General features: G+C 40.7%; 1 protein-coding gene across 6 annotated transcripts in view; it reads right to left on the reverse strand.

Moving 5' to 3' along the window:
- Nucleotides 1-16790, reverse strand: part of BACH2 (BACH transcriptional regulator 2) — a 354491-nt gene that overhangs the window by 129422 nt on the left and 208279 nt on the right. Inside the window, exon 1 of one of the 6 annotated variants that reach the window (XM_078447135.2) lies at nucleotides 11722-14948. The exons of the other annotated variants lie outside the window; for them this stretch is intronic. The gene's annotated coding sequence lies outside the window, so the exon portion shown is untranslated. Of the gene's footprint in view, nucleotides 1-11721; nucleotides 14949-16790 lie in introns of those variants that run through there. 6 annotated transcript variants of the gene reach the window in all.

Consider the following 16790-nt stretch of genomic DNA (forward strand, 5'->3'; position numbering starts at 1 on the left):
AGAGGGTAAAATGAGGCTGACCATCAGGAACGCTTCCTCTGTGGCAGGTGCTGTGCTTTTACACTTAGACATCCTGCTCACAGCAACCCTGCAAGGAAGGCAGTTATGCCCATTGTGCTGGGGACAACACTGAGTTCACAGGTTGTCAGTCACGGAGCTGAGGCTCTGGACAAGTACCCACCTGTGGACAGCACGTTGCTGTCCACGGAGGACTCCTTTATCTAATTTAAGCCTTAAGACAACATTGTGAAATGAACATTCTTTGTTTTGTATGGCAAGAAATGGAGACTTTGAGGCTTTGAGGGAGTCACTCACACTCACAGCTAGCAAGAGGCCAGGATGCATGTGAGGTGGGACACAATCTAGTGCCCCTTCTATTTTACCATACGGACTTCCTAAGGAAGTATCCAGTTCCCTGAACAACACTCCATTGCCAATTTCAGCCTGTAACTTGTGAGTCTGTGTAGGCTGAGCACCAGACCAACAAGGTACCACATGGAGGTTGGGCTGATGTCCCACGGTCATCCTGTGACTCTGCATGGAATGGGGACTCTGAGCCTTAAAAATAACTATATGGTTATATGATGTAATAAGTCAACTACTGAGTATTTACCCAAAGAAATCAAAAGCACTCATTCAAAAAGACATGTGCACACCTATGTTTATTGCAGCATTATGTACAATCGCCAAGATACAATCGCAACCTAAGTGTCCACTGAGAGACAAACAGGTAAGGATGATGCGGTATATATATTTAATGGAGTATTACACAGCAATAAAAGGGATGTGATCTTGCCATTTGCGACAACACAGATGGACCTGGAGGGTATTAGGCTAAGTGAAATAAATCAGACTGAGAAAGGCAAATTCCATATGACTTCACTCAAGTGTGGCATCTAAAGACCAAAACAGGGGCACCTAGGTGGTTCAGTCGGTCAAGCATCCGACTTCGGCTCAGGTCATGATCTCGTGGTTTGTGATTTCGAGCCCCACACTGGACTCACTGCTGTCAGCACGGAGCCCACTTCAGGTCCTCTCTGTCCCTCTCCCTCTCTGCCCTTCCCCCGCTTGAACTCTCTTCTTCTCTCAAAAATAAACATTAAAGCAAACAAACAAAAAGCAGAATCAGATCTATAAATACAGAGAACAAACTGATGACTGCCAGAGGGAAGGAGGGTGGGAGATACAGGATTCCAATTATGGAATGAATAAGTCACAGGAATAAAAGACACAGCACAGGGAATATAGTCAATGATATTTTAATAGTGTTATATGGTGGCAGATGGTAGCTACACTTGTGGTGAGCATAGAATAATGTATAGAGAAGTTGAATCACTGTGTGATACACCTGAAACTAACATAATATCGTGTGCCAAATATACTCCAATAAAAAAGAAAAAAACAAACAACCCCCCACAATGGAACGGTTATTTGGTTTATGCTCCCAGACAGTACAGCAATCTTGTTTGTAGCAGCCCCCAAATATGGCCCTAAAAGATAATGATTCTCATTCTAATAACGAGGGGGTTCACTGCTACCCCATGGGGCTACTGGTTCCACTGCCAGCTAGTTCTAGCCACAAGAAAATTACTGTTCTGAATCCAAGTCTCTTTCTCTATAACTTCTACCTTTTGGTTCTGCTTTTTCTAGAGTGACAAAGTCTTTAAACCCAGCTGTTATGTCTCCCCTTCTTTTTCTTTTCTCTAGTCTAACCTTCCTCGGTTCCTTCACAAACTGGTTATAAGACACTCTCTCTGATGCCCTTTCCATTCCCGATCCCTATTCATGAAGTATACTCAAGTTTGTCTGTTTCCCTTGCCACAGATACTATTAAAATGGTTTAAAACACAGTTAATGTGCTCTAAGGATTATGGAGTCCAATGAGATCATTACACTCTTTCACTGCGCATGTGACTTTTACTGTCATAATTAGGAGAATGTCAGCTTTTTCAGCAACCGCTTTGTTGGGAAGAAAGATACATAAACAATCTCTTGCAGTAAGGCATGATGAGTGCTGTGAAGGAGGTGGGGACTGTCCTGTGGAATCGCAGAGAAGGAGCAGCTAATGCAGCCTGAAGGAAGCAAAGAAAGCTCTTGGAGAGGATGCTGGAACGACTCAAAGTAAGAGTTAACCAGGTGGAGAGAGTGGAAGAGCTTTCCAGGTAGATGGAAAAGATTTTGCAAAGATGAGCTGGCATGAGAGAACGCGGCAGCACTGCTCCCCTCCCCCGCCTCGCCGTTCCTCTTTTTTTCAATTTTTCTCTGGCTTCGCTTCCCTCTCAGATGTTCTTTTCTGTCAAGGCCTAGGATAAACTATGTTCTCTTGTTTTAAGAAGTATCCTTTGTATGGAGTTCAAAATTCTTCTTATAACACCTGTGTACCATGAGTGTAAAGTGAGCGTTAAATAGCCTAAGCACTGGCAATGGTATGGTCATAAGTATTTTGAGCCTGCTCTTCTTTTCAGAGGCGGTACTTCTTTTTATTTTTACAATTTTTTTTAATTTTTATTCATTTTTGAGAGAGACAGAGAGAGAGAGAGAGAGAAAGAAAGAGAGACAGGGCGGGAAAAGGGGAGGGGCAGAGAGACAGAGGGAGACACAGAATCCAAAGCAGGCTCCAGGCTCCGAGCTGTCAGCACAGAGCCTGACGCAGGGCTTGAACCCACGAACCTCGAGATCACGACCTGAGCCGAAGTTGGACGCTAGCCAACTGAGCCACCCAGGCGCCCCTCAGAGACGGTACTTCTACATCAGTGGACTGTTTGATTGGGGTAGAAAAGCAAATGGCGCCTCAAGTATTCAAAGGCAGCCAAGGTTCCTTCAGAGCTGTGAGGTGGACTATGGGGCTCGGGGAGACCTGCACGGGGGTCAGAGCTCTTTGCCCCTTTATCAGCTGACCTGTCTTTCTCTTCAGTGCCTCTAGCCAGCCATGTTTGAAGTAAGGCATTTAAGGATCTCTGAAGTCTTGTTTCTAAGGTTATTATTCACAAACTCTTACCAAGGCTGTTTTCTCAGGCTGGAACGCAGACAGGCTAGGAACCTCACCTTGGCAGGGGAATTCAAGAAACTCAAGACGTGGTAACTCTCCCACCTGCTATTTCCTTCTGCTTGTTCCTTCTCTGCCTTCAGCCTCTCGGTCCTCCAGCCCCTCCTCTGGAAAGTGTACAGTAACTCAAGGCTTCCCTTAAACCTCTGACAGGTGAACAAAGAGAAACACCTCTCACAAATCCATAGAAGAGAGAACAGAACCTTTCATAAAGAACCCTAAACATCCCACCAGAAAGTCCCAAACAGCCCTGAAAAGTGAGAATAAAACTATCAAAAGCTGACAGAGGGTAACAAGCATTATTTCCAACCCACATTTGTCCTTCTAAAAAAAGCCAACCAACTACTGAAAAAACCCCTGAAATGTATGAAATCTAACATCGTTAACATATTTCCTGTCCTCACATAGCTTATAAAAAATGTTTCTGAGCTTTTCCCTGGCTCATTTGCAATGACGAGAAGGAGCAAAAAGGAAATGCAACAGATGGGGCTACCATCTTCTCTTGCAGTGATTTATCTTTACTTGAGGTAGCTTGGGCAAGGTTTCAAACATTTTTTAGATGTACCAATAGCTTATGCCTGGTCCAGAACAATGAAGATGAGGTTCTCTTAAAAAAAACACACACAAAACAAAACTGCAGGTTATAAGCCATGTTTACTACTATCTATTTTTGTTACTTCTAAAAGAGATCACCTCAGCTTCCTCCCAACCCTCCCTGTACTGACTCCATGAGGATCTAATCTGGTGCTGATTTAGAGCTGACAGGTGGTACATGCATAATTAAAGATGACCCAACACAGAATGCTCTCATTCCTGGCATATTATCAGACACTTAAGCAAAGCAATTATCAGTAGGCAATCTTTTCTGTCAACAGAGATGGAGATGAAACATTTCTTCAATTAAGAGGATTCTGCAAGGATGCTGTACATACATCCATCTGCAAATACTTGAAAGTCTTTACAGTTTAATAGTAAGCCAGCTCAATGGAGCACCTTTGACCAGTTAATTCGTGCTACTCCCTTCCCCGTTATCCTGGAAGGTCACATTTTAAACATCAGCATCAACGTAGGAATCATTCTGAGGTACTGTCAGAGATCCCGATCCAAGCTGTCACGGAGATCTCTGCGTCTCTCTGCCATAGTCCTATTGGGGTTTTGCAAATATACTAAACCTTCCTTTAAGGCTCAAAGCAAAAAAGGATAGGGTTCAAATAAAAGTAAATTCAATTAAAATTGCAATTTAAAGCAGTCTTCTTTCCTCCTCATGCTCCACCAGTGTCAAAGGATTTGAGAATTGTTATCAAGCCTTAAAACTTCATCAGGAATCTAAGTCATTTAAAGGATTTTTTTTTTCATTTTGAAGAAATAAATATTATTCAAAGGAAGAGGTGTCTTGACAAAATGATGGATTTCCTATTTCAGGTGAAGGGGGGAAGAGGCACTGCATTTCCTAATAGAGTACTGTATTTTTTTTTAAATAAATTATAGTGCATGCACTTTATATAAATGAATGCATTTTAGCTTTCCTTAGAACAGAAATTGCTTTAATGTTATAGTGAGACAAGTGATTTTCTTTTCTTTTTTTAAATGGTAGTTTATACGTTAATGGGTTTTTTTGAAGCCCATGTAAAAACTGCCTTCCACGAGACAGAGAAACTCACAACGTTTGTGGTGCATATTTTGCCACATTTCACAAGGGGTCTTATTGTTTAAATTCTTATATCCTGATGTCATATGTGAACAAACGACCTTATTGTTCATTTGAACACGTCTTTATAGGATCTCTGGTGGTAGAACTGGTGTTGTTGTTTGCTTTTTTTTTTCCTCATCAAGTCGGAACAAAAGTCTCTTTTTCTGCAGCACTGGGAACTCGGGGAACACGGCTGTATGTGGCAGTGGTTGTCATTTGGAAACACCATAATGATAATGGAAGCGAAGCGCTAATGTAAATGGGGTGACTTCTGACAAGTAAATCAAGGTCTACAGGACAGTTTCTTCTACATAGCAGACTTGAAGGTAATGTAAACTAGAAGCACTTAAGAAGACAACTAAGAATCACCCAACGAACTATTAAAGAGGCAGGTCTGCTGGGTAACCAGACCCAATTCCTTCCAAGGTGTGTTTCACTCAAAAGACACTCCATTCAGAATGTTAGGGGAAAAAAATAACCAGTAGTCTTTGGGGAAAATGTAATCAGGCAGAGAAGTGGTGATGACAGTGGCATTGTTAATGGGAGATTCACCAGGACTCAAAGCACAAGTTCATTATATTTCTCAGAACTAAGAATAGCTTCTGAATGAGTACTCACAATTCTCCACAGACCTATATCTCCTAAGGAGCTCCCCCTTCTCCCTTTCCAATTTTGATGTAGGAAAAAGAAGAGAATATAGTCAGACATGGGTAGGTAGGCAGGAACAAAGGAACCTCTATAGGATGGAGAAGCATCTAAACTAGTTCCATTCTAGACGCTGTTACACTTCTTCCATCAGGATTCAGTTCAGAAAAACTCAAAGATGTAGTTTGGTAGCACGCTGCACCAAGAGGCCGGGACAAAGAAATATGTTGCATGTGTACTACTGTGGCAAACAACAAAACACTTGTGAGTTCCCAATCGATGTCATGGATAAAAAGAAAATATGCGATATAAGGCATATACTACCATCAAAATAAACTTAAGAAAAAAGGAACAAATTCTAGTGAGTTTATTTAGGGATAGACTCTCATTTCCCATACAGCAGAGTCCTAGACTTTGTACAGCTTTAGTAAATAAAGCAAAGTCTATAAGCACAGTCTGTATGCTGAGGATAGCACATGGCACTAAGACATTTTATATCATGCTTTTTACACTGAGTTTTTATTTTAGAATCATCAACTAACATTTTTATGTAAGATGGTACCTTACATAAAACAGAACCATCTTATTGTTAACTTAGGTTTTTCCTATCCACCCTCAAAACTAGTTTCCCAAGTACCTTGGTTCTAACTTTTATGCTCGGATGAATAAAATAAGACTGTAACTATGGCTACCAAATAAAGACTAAATCACACAGATGATAGATATGGATAGAGTATATTTCGGAAAGAATAAAAATCAAGTCTAAGGTATTATTATTGTCACCGTTACCTATTTGTGTCCTATTTCTGAAGGATTGCTTAAAACCTGTCATTTGGAAGTCTTACAGAGCCATTCTGCAGAAAACGATGTGTTCTTACTGCTAACACATGATCAGAGATGCTTATCAGGTTTATTTCACTAAGGACAAAGTATAGCATATTTAAGAAAGCCAGAATGGATGTTGTTCCAAATCTCTATCCATTGAGGAGAAGACACTTACTTTCTGGTTAAGAAGTGACCATGTTAATTCCAGAGTACCTTGCAATTGGGTTTTTCAAGAACTGGCACTGGAGGTCAAACCAGACAAAGGTGACGAGCACATCTTCAATGACTCCGAAGGCAGCAGTACAATCAATGCTCTTATTTTCTCCTCCTAATACTTCCCTAGAGATAGCCTGGCAGATGGACCAAAAAAGGGGTGGCCTCACTTCACTGCAGGGGGATGAAAGAAAATAGAAGTGAAAAAATAGTTCTTCTCCACAAACTGCACTCTAGGAATCGACTGTTCTTAACTCTGAGCTCTTTCACAAAACGAAATGCTATGCGCCAGTACACTTTGTCTCCCTTAGGGAGGGAAGGTGATGAGAGGAAACAGTGTTAGGAGAGGATTAAAGAAACATATGTTCTTATTAAAGCAGGGTTTGAAAAGAAATAATGTTACAGAGAGAATGATGATTACCTGGTAACAATGTATGCTGAATCCTCACTAAAAGAAAAGAAGGGCAAGCTTATATTGAATATCTAATGCACCCAGGTACAAATAACAAGAAAGAGAGTCTCACGCCAACCAATTTATACAAATTAACTTACAGTTATTCCCTTGTGATTGACCACATAACCTACACCCCAGGTAAATACGATGTGCTTTTACATGAACACATTTGTAACTTCTGTAAACTAATTAACAGAGATGAATACAAAATATCCAGGTAGAATGGAGACCAGTGATTTCCATCCCTGCAGCCAGTTGTACTGTAATATCTTCCACTGGATGCTGACAGCCTTCTCTTCCCCTCTCTCATTCCGACACAATGCCGTCAGGTCTGTCTAAGTAATGTAATTTACTGGAGTGGAATTCCCCTGGTAGCCTGTGCGGCACTTGGTGACAGTGTCATTTATACTCCACAGTGTCGTGGCCTGACACTGATACATCAGCCTTCATCCCTCATTCACAGCAGAGCGTGCAATTTCACCTTCTGCTGTGCCCTTCTGTAGTATGCACGTACAAATTTACTCCATTCAGCCCTAATTACAAACCTTGGTTAAAATGCTCTCATCAGATTTATATTTCTCACTCCAAATGTCAATCTTATTGAAAATTCCGATTTTCCTGAGGATTCATCCATTAGCAATAAACTCTAAAGCATTCCATGACTGAGTGCATTAAACTGGCAATGCGGACATGCACTTAAAATACATCATTAGAGTAAATCTCCATTGCAAATGCTTTACATTATTCAACCAAAGGAATAATGAGCTCAGCCCAGCCAGTACCCTCAAATTGCACATGAAGGATAGGTTAAAACTGGCTGTTATCCAGGAAGAAGCACACGGTATATCAATGGGACGGATTTCAGAGTCTCCGTCACTTCTTATGAAGGTGTGGGAGGAAATCACAGTCAAAGCCTAACTTATCACCTTCTCTTGTCTATGGTCTTCACAGAAACTTCAGTCTCTGGCAAAGTACAATATGGCAGGAAAAGATAATGGGGAGTGTATGTATGTGTTCATGGAGGGGACTAAAGCTATGCCTGCAATGCCAAGAACTTTGTTAAGTTACCCTGAATGATTTGCTCTGCCTAAAAAGCATTCTTCCATTCCATCCAACAGAAAAACTTTAAAAAGCAGCATTGTCTGGATACACTGTAAGAAGCTGGGTACCATTCTAATAAAAGACAGATCTTACCGGTGGAGTTGACCTGAGAAACATCTCCACCCCAGTCTGTTGGGTACTAACACTAAAAACCCAGAAGCCACAACGATAATGTTGACATGGAAATTACAAGCCAGAAGTTGTATCTGTGAATGGAATGACAGGACAGACCATAAAAAAAATGTGGAGGATAAAAAAAAGAAGAAGAAGAAGAACAACAACAACAACAAGAACAACCAACTAGCAAAATACATCAATTAAAACCTAGCTGGCACTGTTTATATCAGGACCATGTTTTAATTCCTTAGCTTATTGATCTCATTTATCACTTCTTGTCAGGTCCCAGGTGAGGCAAAGTCAAGGTACAGTCAAATTTCTTTTGTAATTTGGTAAATGAAAAAACTGCATCCCACGAAGGTCATGGAGGACGCTGAAGGAAGAGTCTGATGCCAACTCTTAGCATCTAATACTAAAGGTTAACCAAAGAAATTAAGTGATGCCTACACAATTATGATTCGATGATGAAATATACAGTATATTTACTTAAAAAAAATAAGTAAGATCTACATCCAGCGTGGGGCTTGAACTCATGACCCTGAGATCAAGAGTTGCATGCTCTACTGACTGAGTCAGTCATGTGTCCCAATGTATTTATTTTTTTAATGGAAAAATTTCGTGGGCAGAAAGACTCTGAGAAGGGCAGGCATACACTCCATTAAACAGTAAATAACTTATTAAAAATAATAAAGTGAAAGAAGTGACAGTAATTGTTTTTTGCTTGTCAGTATCTGGTCATCTCTAGGACTGACCGGTAATCAGAATTATAACAGATACAATATTTTCTGTAGAGAATTACACCACCGTGGAAGCTAACTGCTCCTGAAGTTTTGCCCAGTCCCACCTGAAATATTTAAAACTGCACCTGATTGGGGCGCCTGGATGGCTCAGTCGGTTGAGTGTCTGACTTCAGGTCATGATCTTGCCGTTTGTAGTTCGAGCCCCGCATCAGGCTCTGTGCTGACAGCTCGGAGCCTGGATCCTGCTTCGGATTCTGTGTGTCTCCCTCTCACTTCCCCTCCCATGCTCATGCTTTGTCTCTCAACAATAAATAAACATTAAAAAAATTTAAAAAATTAAATAAAATAAATAAAACTGCACTTGATTAAAACAGCGCTCTCTCTTTCATAACGTACATCAGCAGGTACTACAATTTAATATGCACAGATGTTAGAGCTGAAATATCCATGCTTAAACAAAAAACATAGGGAGAAGGTAAAAATAACTGAATATGCTCAACACAGTACCAACCTTAAAAGGAAAGAGAGGCTTACATTGTGCTGATTTAATGGCAAAATAAAGAAATGATCCCCCAGATGGCATCGGTAACCTGTGAAGAACCAAACTACTCTGTAAATGACCTGCAGCTTTCTGTTTGAGAAACACTGGACAAGAGGCTGATCGTGTGTTCATTTAATTCCAAAATCTGTACCCCAGGCATCCAGGGGAACCCCCAAATGCCCCGAAATTCTCCAGCACGTTCATATTTTACAATGGCACAAAGAAGAGTAACAACTCCATCCTTTTAATAAGTGCTGGTTTTGTACTTCATATATGTTATTTCATTTAATCTGCACAACCACCCTATGAGGTAGGTACGATCCCTGTTCCTTTTTTCAAATAAAGACATCCAGGCTTAGGAAAGGTTAAATAAACAGATCAAGGTCAGCAAGTAGCTAAGTTAAGATCTGGTCCTGAGTTCTCTTTCTCCCAAAGCTCTTGCCTTGCTTTAACCACCACGCCTCACCCTATCTGCCTCAGTTGGAGATGCCAGTGAGGAATGTGATCTGGAGTCTTCAATTTCCAGACGCTTCTGGAATGACTGCCCTCTTGACTCATCTCGTTTCGCAAATTACATCAAACTGAAAGGCTCAAAACACTTGCAGACATTCTCATTCTCTGGAAATGCCACAGCCACTCAGCCAGTGGAATGGGGACAGCACCATCACCGGGATCACCAAGGTACAAATTTCCCTGTGAACGCTGACGCCACCTCTCTTTGGTGTTTCTTCTAGCCACAAACTGGCACGTTATCACTGACTGTGGTTGCAGTAGACTCAGCAGTCAGATAAAGGGGAGTTTCTACTTGGTTAACTGCTCCCCCAACATCTGTGTCCAAGGAGGGTCCTCCAGAGCAGGCACACACTCATCCTCGTCCTCCCTCCCCACCGACCCCATCAGTCCACAAACAAGAGGCTTTGCTAATCTCTTGGCCACAACACTAAGAAACCCTCCCCTTCCCGTGCTGCGAGTCTTCAAGAAACAACTTTCTAACAATGACTCAAAAAGATGATGTTTTAAAAGAGCATTTCAAACAAGGCAATTGCTTTTTAAAAAAAGATTCAAGAATTCTATCACTTATTTCAGCCTTCCATCGACACAATTTGTTTATGTATGAGTCGAGCCTTTCTTCCTTCAGAAGGGGAAAATGCTGATAAACTAGCACATGTAGACAAACAGCGCAAAAACCTGGCTGCCTCTTGCTGCTGAAACAGAGTCACATTTATTTCCCAACGCACCACTTACCAGACAGATGCAAAGATGTGGGCAAGCCAGTCATCAGAATTAACAGAGTGATTGTGCTTGCACTACATATTCTGATTTGTATGAATCTTATTTTTAGCCATGCACAAAGGGCAATAAATGGAAAATCTTATTCTAACCGCTACTTTTTCTGGGCCACCCACACTGCTCCACCTACCGCACAAGTTCACAAATGTAAAAAACCCAACGCAGGGTTTGTCCTAACAAGGGATGCAAAGAGGCTAAAACGTGTGACATTTTTTCCAGTTAGTGTTGGTACTTTCACTCTTTTTCTGTATCAGGACTTTCAGGGAAAACAACATTGACTTATCTATGGGCATTTTCCGAGACTCCACGTTGGTATGCCATTCAGCACACAGGCAGGTGTGATCCGCAAGGCACGGGCACCAACCTGCTGCGAGCCGCATGTCAACCAACCTTCAGCAAAGAAATGCACCCACAAACATTTCTGTATATTCAGGAAGGTGATACCTACAACATTTTTTTCTGAGACAATGCCAAGGTCTTAAAAGTTCCTCAAATGAACGAAAGTGGTATCAGAAACATAAATGTTGCTAAAGCACAGCAGGCTGTCAGAAAGGATCTTACCCAAGTGAGGTCAATATTGCTGCTCCTCAGTCTGCCTTTAGTTTGCAGTTGGACAATGTTCACCGAGGCGGTTACCTCCTTGCCATCTCCCTTCCCTGTTGTGCATTCCCCTCCCTGCCTGCCCTGTCCACAGTCCCCACCGCATCTCAGGCAGCTCACCAAGCATTAACTCACACGGCTGCCACACCGCCAAGCAGCTGATACTGAGAGACAGACACTGAGAGCAAACAACAAAAACACATTGACGAAGAGGATGTTTTTTAGGGGCGTAGAGAGGATACAGATGAGAGTCTATTTTCGATGACTCTCTCCTTAGACTTTTAACGAAAAGTTAAATGGTTAAGGTCCCAGGGTAGCAATTAAAATGCTTGTTCTTCTGAGCCCTCTGCAAACCTCAACAGCAAACATACGCAGGTAGTGATCAATATTTAAAAGTCAATTCAACAAAATAATTAAGACGCGAAAGGAGGCAACTCTGAGAAAGGCATCTTTCTTTACCTGTGTGCTTGCTCATTATCCAGAAACTAGAGGAAATGTTCCGTCATCCTCTGGTAGTTAACACATGCCCTGCAGAGCTAACACCTTCTTCCGATAACGCACGGTACGAGAGCAGCCCTGATGAGGTGTATCAGAAAATCTTTTTTGGGTTATAGTCCACTCTCGTCAGACCTTCTGACTAGTGCTGTAAAAACACGGGTAATTAAGTGTTACGAAAAAGTGGGTCATACACCACGGAGATACAACCACACCGCCCCCAAACTAGGCTCCAAATGACTGTGCTCTGAGAAGGTGGGAGGGGTCTGAACACAGCGAAAGCAAAACTTTTATGTGGTGAGGAGCATTTTGGTTTTCACTGGTTTAGGTTAGAGAAAGTTAATCTCAATGTCAACTACAAACCAAATAACTTTTAACGTGTTCTTGAAGTTTTATGACAAATGCTGGCTGTTAATGTAATGGGAAATTCAGATACAATGTCATAAACAGTCCAAGGGACAGTCTCAGGCTTAAATGACATGTCCATCACCGAAGAGCGAGTGCTGTGTGACTCAGTGAAGCAAAGCGGTCAAACCGAAACTGAAGACAAAGAAGCAAATTCTTACTATCCACATTAGCATCTCCTTCTCCTGAGGAGGATCAAAGTACTCTATACCACTTCCCCACACCTGTAGCCAGCTTGGGCATTCAACAATCGCGGATATTTATCAAAGCACCCCTCGACTTCTGTAGCAAGAAGGCAAAATGTAGTACGTGAATTGAGCACATTCATTCATCTGTCAGTCACGAGCCACAGATATATTAATTCAATACATACGGAGTCCCGATTATAAACAAGGACACGAAGGATGGTGAAGGGATGCAGAGAGAAGAACCTAGAAGAATCTGCTTTCAAAGAACTTAAGTCTTGTATAAGGGATAAGACCTAGTCATGACCAGACCAAAAACAGATCATTCTTTTAAAACAAGATCTTTTCTAGCAGCTTCTTACTATAGACTTCTTATTCTACTGATATAAGGCTTGTAGAAAACATTCCTACATTTTTCAGATGAATCTAACAATCCCCTTAATTTTTTTAGAAAGCGATTCATTTTAAAATTTTTATTGAGAGAGAGAGTGAGCGAGCGAGCATGAGTGGGGGAGGGACACAAGGAGAGGGACAAAGAGACTCTCAAGCAGGCTCCACTCTCAGGATGGATCCTGACGCTGGGCTCCATCCCATGACCCTGGGATCATGACCCAATCGAAATCAAGAGTCAGTCTCAACTGACTGAGCTCCCCAGGCACCCCAATCCCCTTAATTTTTTTTTTAATCAGGGTTTTCTTTTAGTGCTTAAGATCCTTCCTCACCTTAGCTACATGTTAGGATTCACCCTGACCCAAAGTCCTAGCATTTCCCAAAGGGAAGCACAGAGCTATCAGGACAATCCCAGGAACTATAACACCACACCAGAGGAATTTGAAGAGAAGTCTCTTTGAAGGGGGATAAAGGATTCAAAGTTGAAGGAAAAGCTCTGGTTCACAGCACAAGAAAGGATATATTTGAATCACATTTTGGTACCATCAGGTATAAAATCAGAATTTTACTGTAGAACATACTGTTTGGATTATGGCTGGGGATATGGCTAACCAACCTTTCCCATTTCTGGCAAATTGCTATATTGTGTACTGATAACAAATTTCTTAAATAACTAGAATACAGTTAGTTGATCTAACACTAATACCATTTTACATATAATTAAATCGTTCTCTTATGATTCCAGAGGCCCATTAGGATCTTAAGGGCCTCTCAATAGTCCTTTTCATTGACAAGATGCAGAAATTAAAAAAAAAAGTTAATACTGATTTCCACTTGATAAAGATAATGGTGTATCTACACAGGTATCTGTTCTTGTAAGAGATGATTAATGTTATTTGTGAGAAAAAAATAAGAAACGAGGAGATCATTATCCTAGAAAATGATAGCTAAAGTCATCATTCCTAAGCTCCACCAAATTTGTGGGATGTAACCAGTCCAGAATACTGCTTGTAAATTTGGAATTATTTTATTAATTCAAAAGAGTCTGGAAAAATACACAAAAGTATGAGTTAATAGTCAGGTTTTATTCTGGGTAGCTGGATTACAGGTAATTTATTTTCTTCTTTGTTGTTTTATAAATTTTGTACAAGAAACATATTACTTCCACAATCAGGAAAATAAAGCTACTCCTGTTTTAACAAAAGGAAACAATTATTCTCTGGTTCTGCTCTTCCTAGTAATTAAAAATACTTGATACACGGAACCCAGTATAATAATCTGGCCTGGCGACAAGTCAGACATGAAATACAGGAAAAATCTACTAGAAACAATAGATTACAGTTTCTAGTTAAGCTCTACAGGGACTCTAAAAATCCTCCTACACTCCAGAACTTTGCAAATACTGCTCTTCCTCATCATGATCCATGATTTGCACACTCTCCAGCTGCAGATGCCAGGGCCCTCACAATGATCAATGGGGGTGGGCAGGTGTCCTTGTAAGAGTGTGGTGCCACCACCTGGGTCAAATCACAGCTCACAGACAGGTGTCACTTTGCCAATGAAAGGTACAGTCAAAAGAGAGCACACAAATAATTTCTAAAAAGCAACAGATTGGAAATGATTAGAATTAGTTGATAAACTATTTGTGCTACAACTGATAACCACTTGATAAAGTAGCTTCATAATATGCATGGTTGAGTTTCTTTGGAGATTCACAGAGAATACCATGTGAAATTTCTGATTTACATATTAATGTATACTATCATGCTGGTAACACTACCCCTATCTGTTTGTACCATTAGTGTATATGCAGAGAATAAAAATTAATTTTGATGATGCTCTGAGCAGAACATAATCCTAACACTAAATGCTACAAATAAGTGCATCATACAATCTTTCTAAAAAAACACAAAAGAATTGGCTTCAAAACTGTTAATGCTGGGGCACCTGGGTGGATCAGTCGGTTAAGTGTCCGACTCTTGGTTTTGGGTCAGGTCATGATCTGCGGTTTGTGTATTCAAGCCCTGCATTGGGCTTTATGCTGACAGTGAGGAGCCTGCTTGGGATTCTCTCCCTCTCCCTTTCTCTCTGCCCCTGCCCTGCTCATGCTCTCTCTCTCTCAAACAAAACAAAACAAAACAAAAACAAAAAAACGATGTCAATGGGTTCCCAATGACTATAAGAATGAAATATACATGTTCATAAAATTATTTTATAAATTACTCTTAATATCATTAATATTACCACTTTTAAAGTGCTTCCAAACTTTAAAGGGTTCCAAATAATGAACATAAGGAGAATATCTGAAATTTAAACTCTGGCACTGGAAAGGTGGTAAAAGCTAAACCTTGCAGTTTTTCAAGAAGAATAAACACGGTATATATATATATATATTTGTAAATCAACAGTTTTGGATTATTAATTAAGGCATGAAAATAAGTCTAATAAAACCTCTTTAACTGGACTAATTGAGGATAAGAAGATTTTCTTGTTTGTTTCAATTTTCTGGTTAACTGACAGCTAGAAAATGCTTTTTGTTGAAAATCTTTCAAAAGCAGTTTCTTTTCTTAATTATAAAACATTTAACCATTTTCAATGATTCAGCAGGTCAGTGTCATCAGTTACAGATATCCTCCAGGGTTTATTCTCCATCTTTACAAAACCAAAGCTATCTTGTTTTCTGAATCTCTATTTCAGAAAAAGGGAAGTGGGATATGTGCAGTAGGTAGGGTGGGGTGTGCGGGAGGGGATATGTGCAGTAGGTAGGGTGGGGTGTGCGGGAGGGTGGGGAAGTATGAAGGTTAGTGAATTCAGGATTCTGGTTTGTTGGGTTCCAGGTAGCTAAGCCATCACTAAACATGAATTCAGTGTCTGGAACGAGGTAATCTGATTCCTAGGAGACATGAGAGCCTACAAGGAGAGCCCCCAAGGGTCTATCTTTGTTAGTATTCTCTATCTTATATCATTCCATCTGGGCAACTTGGTTTCCTGGTCTTCTCTGGGGAAAAACCGTGTCAGTGTGTCCCTCTAAAAATTATGATCTCTGAACTCATGGGGTTGAATTTATTTTGATTTAATCCTATATCCTTGTCATTTCAACTCAAGCTTAGGGAGCAGGTAGCCGCATGTGGATGTCAAGGATGAATGAGCACTGACTTTTCTCTCTCAGACTTGCTGCCCTGGATTTTCTTTTCTATAAAAACCTTCAATTCCAGTTTCTGATATCTTAGCAGCTGAAACCTTTGTTATTTTGTCCTGTCCTCCATCACCTTTGTCCTCTCTCCATCACCTAGAGAGTTCGTTTCTAAGCAGGTTTGGAAAGTCAGGGTAGGAACAATGGGACTGATTTATACATATTGTACTTTAACTTTGATGACTTTATTGGTTATTCGTTTCCCTTAAGCCAAATACCTACATATGCATGTATATGTATACAATATATAATGCATGCATGTGCATGCACACACACATAATCCTGATTATCCCGATTATTTCTTCCTCCATCTTTAAGAAGAAGTGGGAAAATTTCAGACAGAGGTTCCTGAGCTTTTTGGAACTGTGGGTCTTTACGCACTGCTCTTCAGGAATTATAAGCCCTGGTCAGACCCAAGGGCAGGGTCTGAAGGTAGTACAAGAGGTCCGAAGAAAACACGGCTACTGGGCCCCATGAGAATTTGCTAATTGTTCTCCAAGTCCAGCTTTCAAGAAGCATAGAATAAAAAGCAAAATCCCCCCAAAGTAGGGCTCTAATGGACTAACCTAGTAAGTTCAGTCCTGCATATTCCTCATAGAACTGCAGGACTCACTAAATTGATCTGTGATTTATGGGTATTACAGTGATTTGGTGATGAGGGGTAAATGAGACTTCATTTGGAGTATGTAAAATAGGCATTATAATAATTTGAGGCTCCATTGCAGGAGAATTATTTGCTATTAATTTTCTTCTACAGCTTTTCCTTTTTTCTACTAGGCTTCAATCAGTGGCTATAACATAATCAAGTCCATATTCTCTGGTTTGTGCCCCAATGTCCGCCTCTACTGATGAAGACCTGT

The sequence above is a fragment of the Panthera onca genome, chromosome B2, assembly GCF_046562875.1.
Source record: "Panthera onca isolate mPanOnc1 chromosome B2, mPanOnc1 haplotype 2, whole genome shotgun sequence".
Lineage (NCBI taxonomy): Eukaryota > Metazoa > Chordata > Mammalia > Carnivora > Felidae > Panthera > Panthera onca.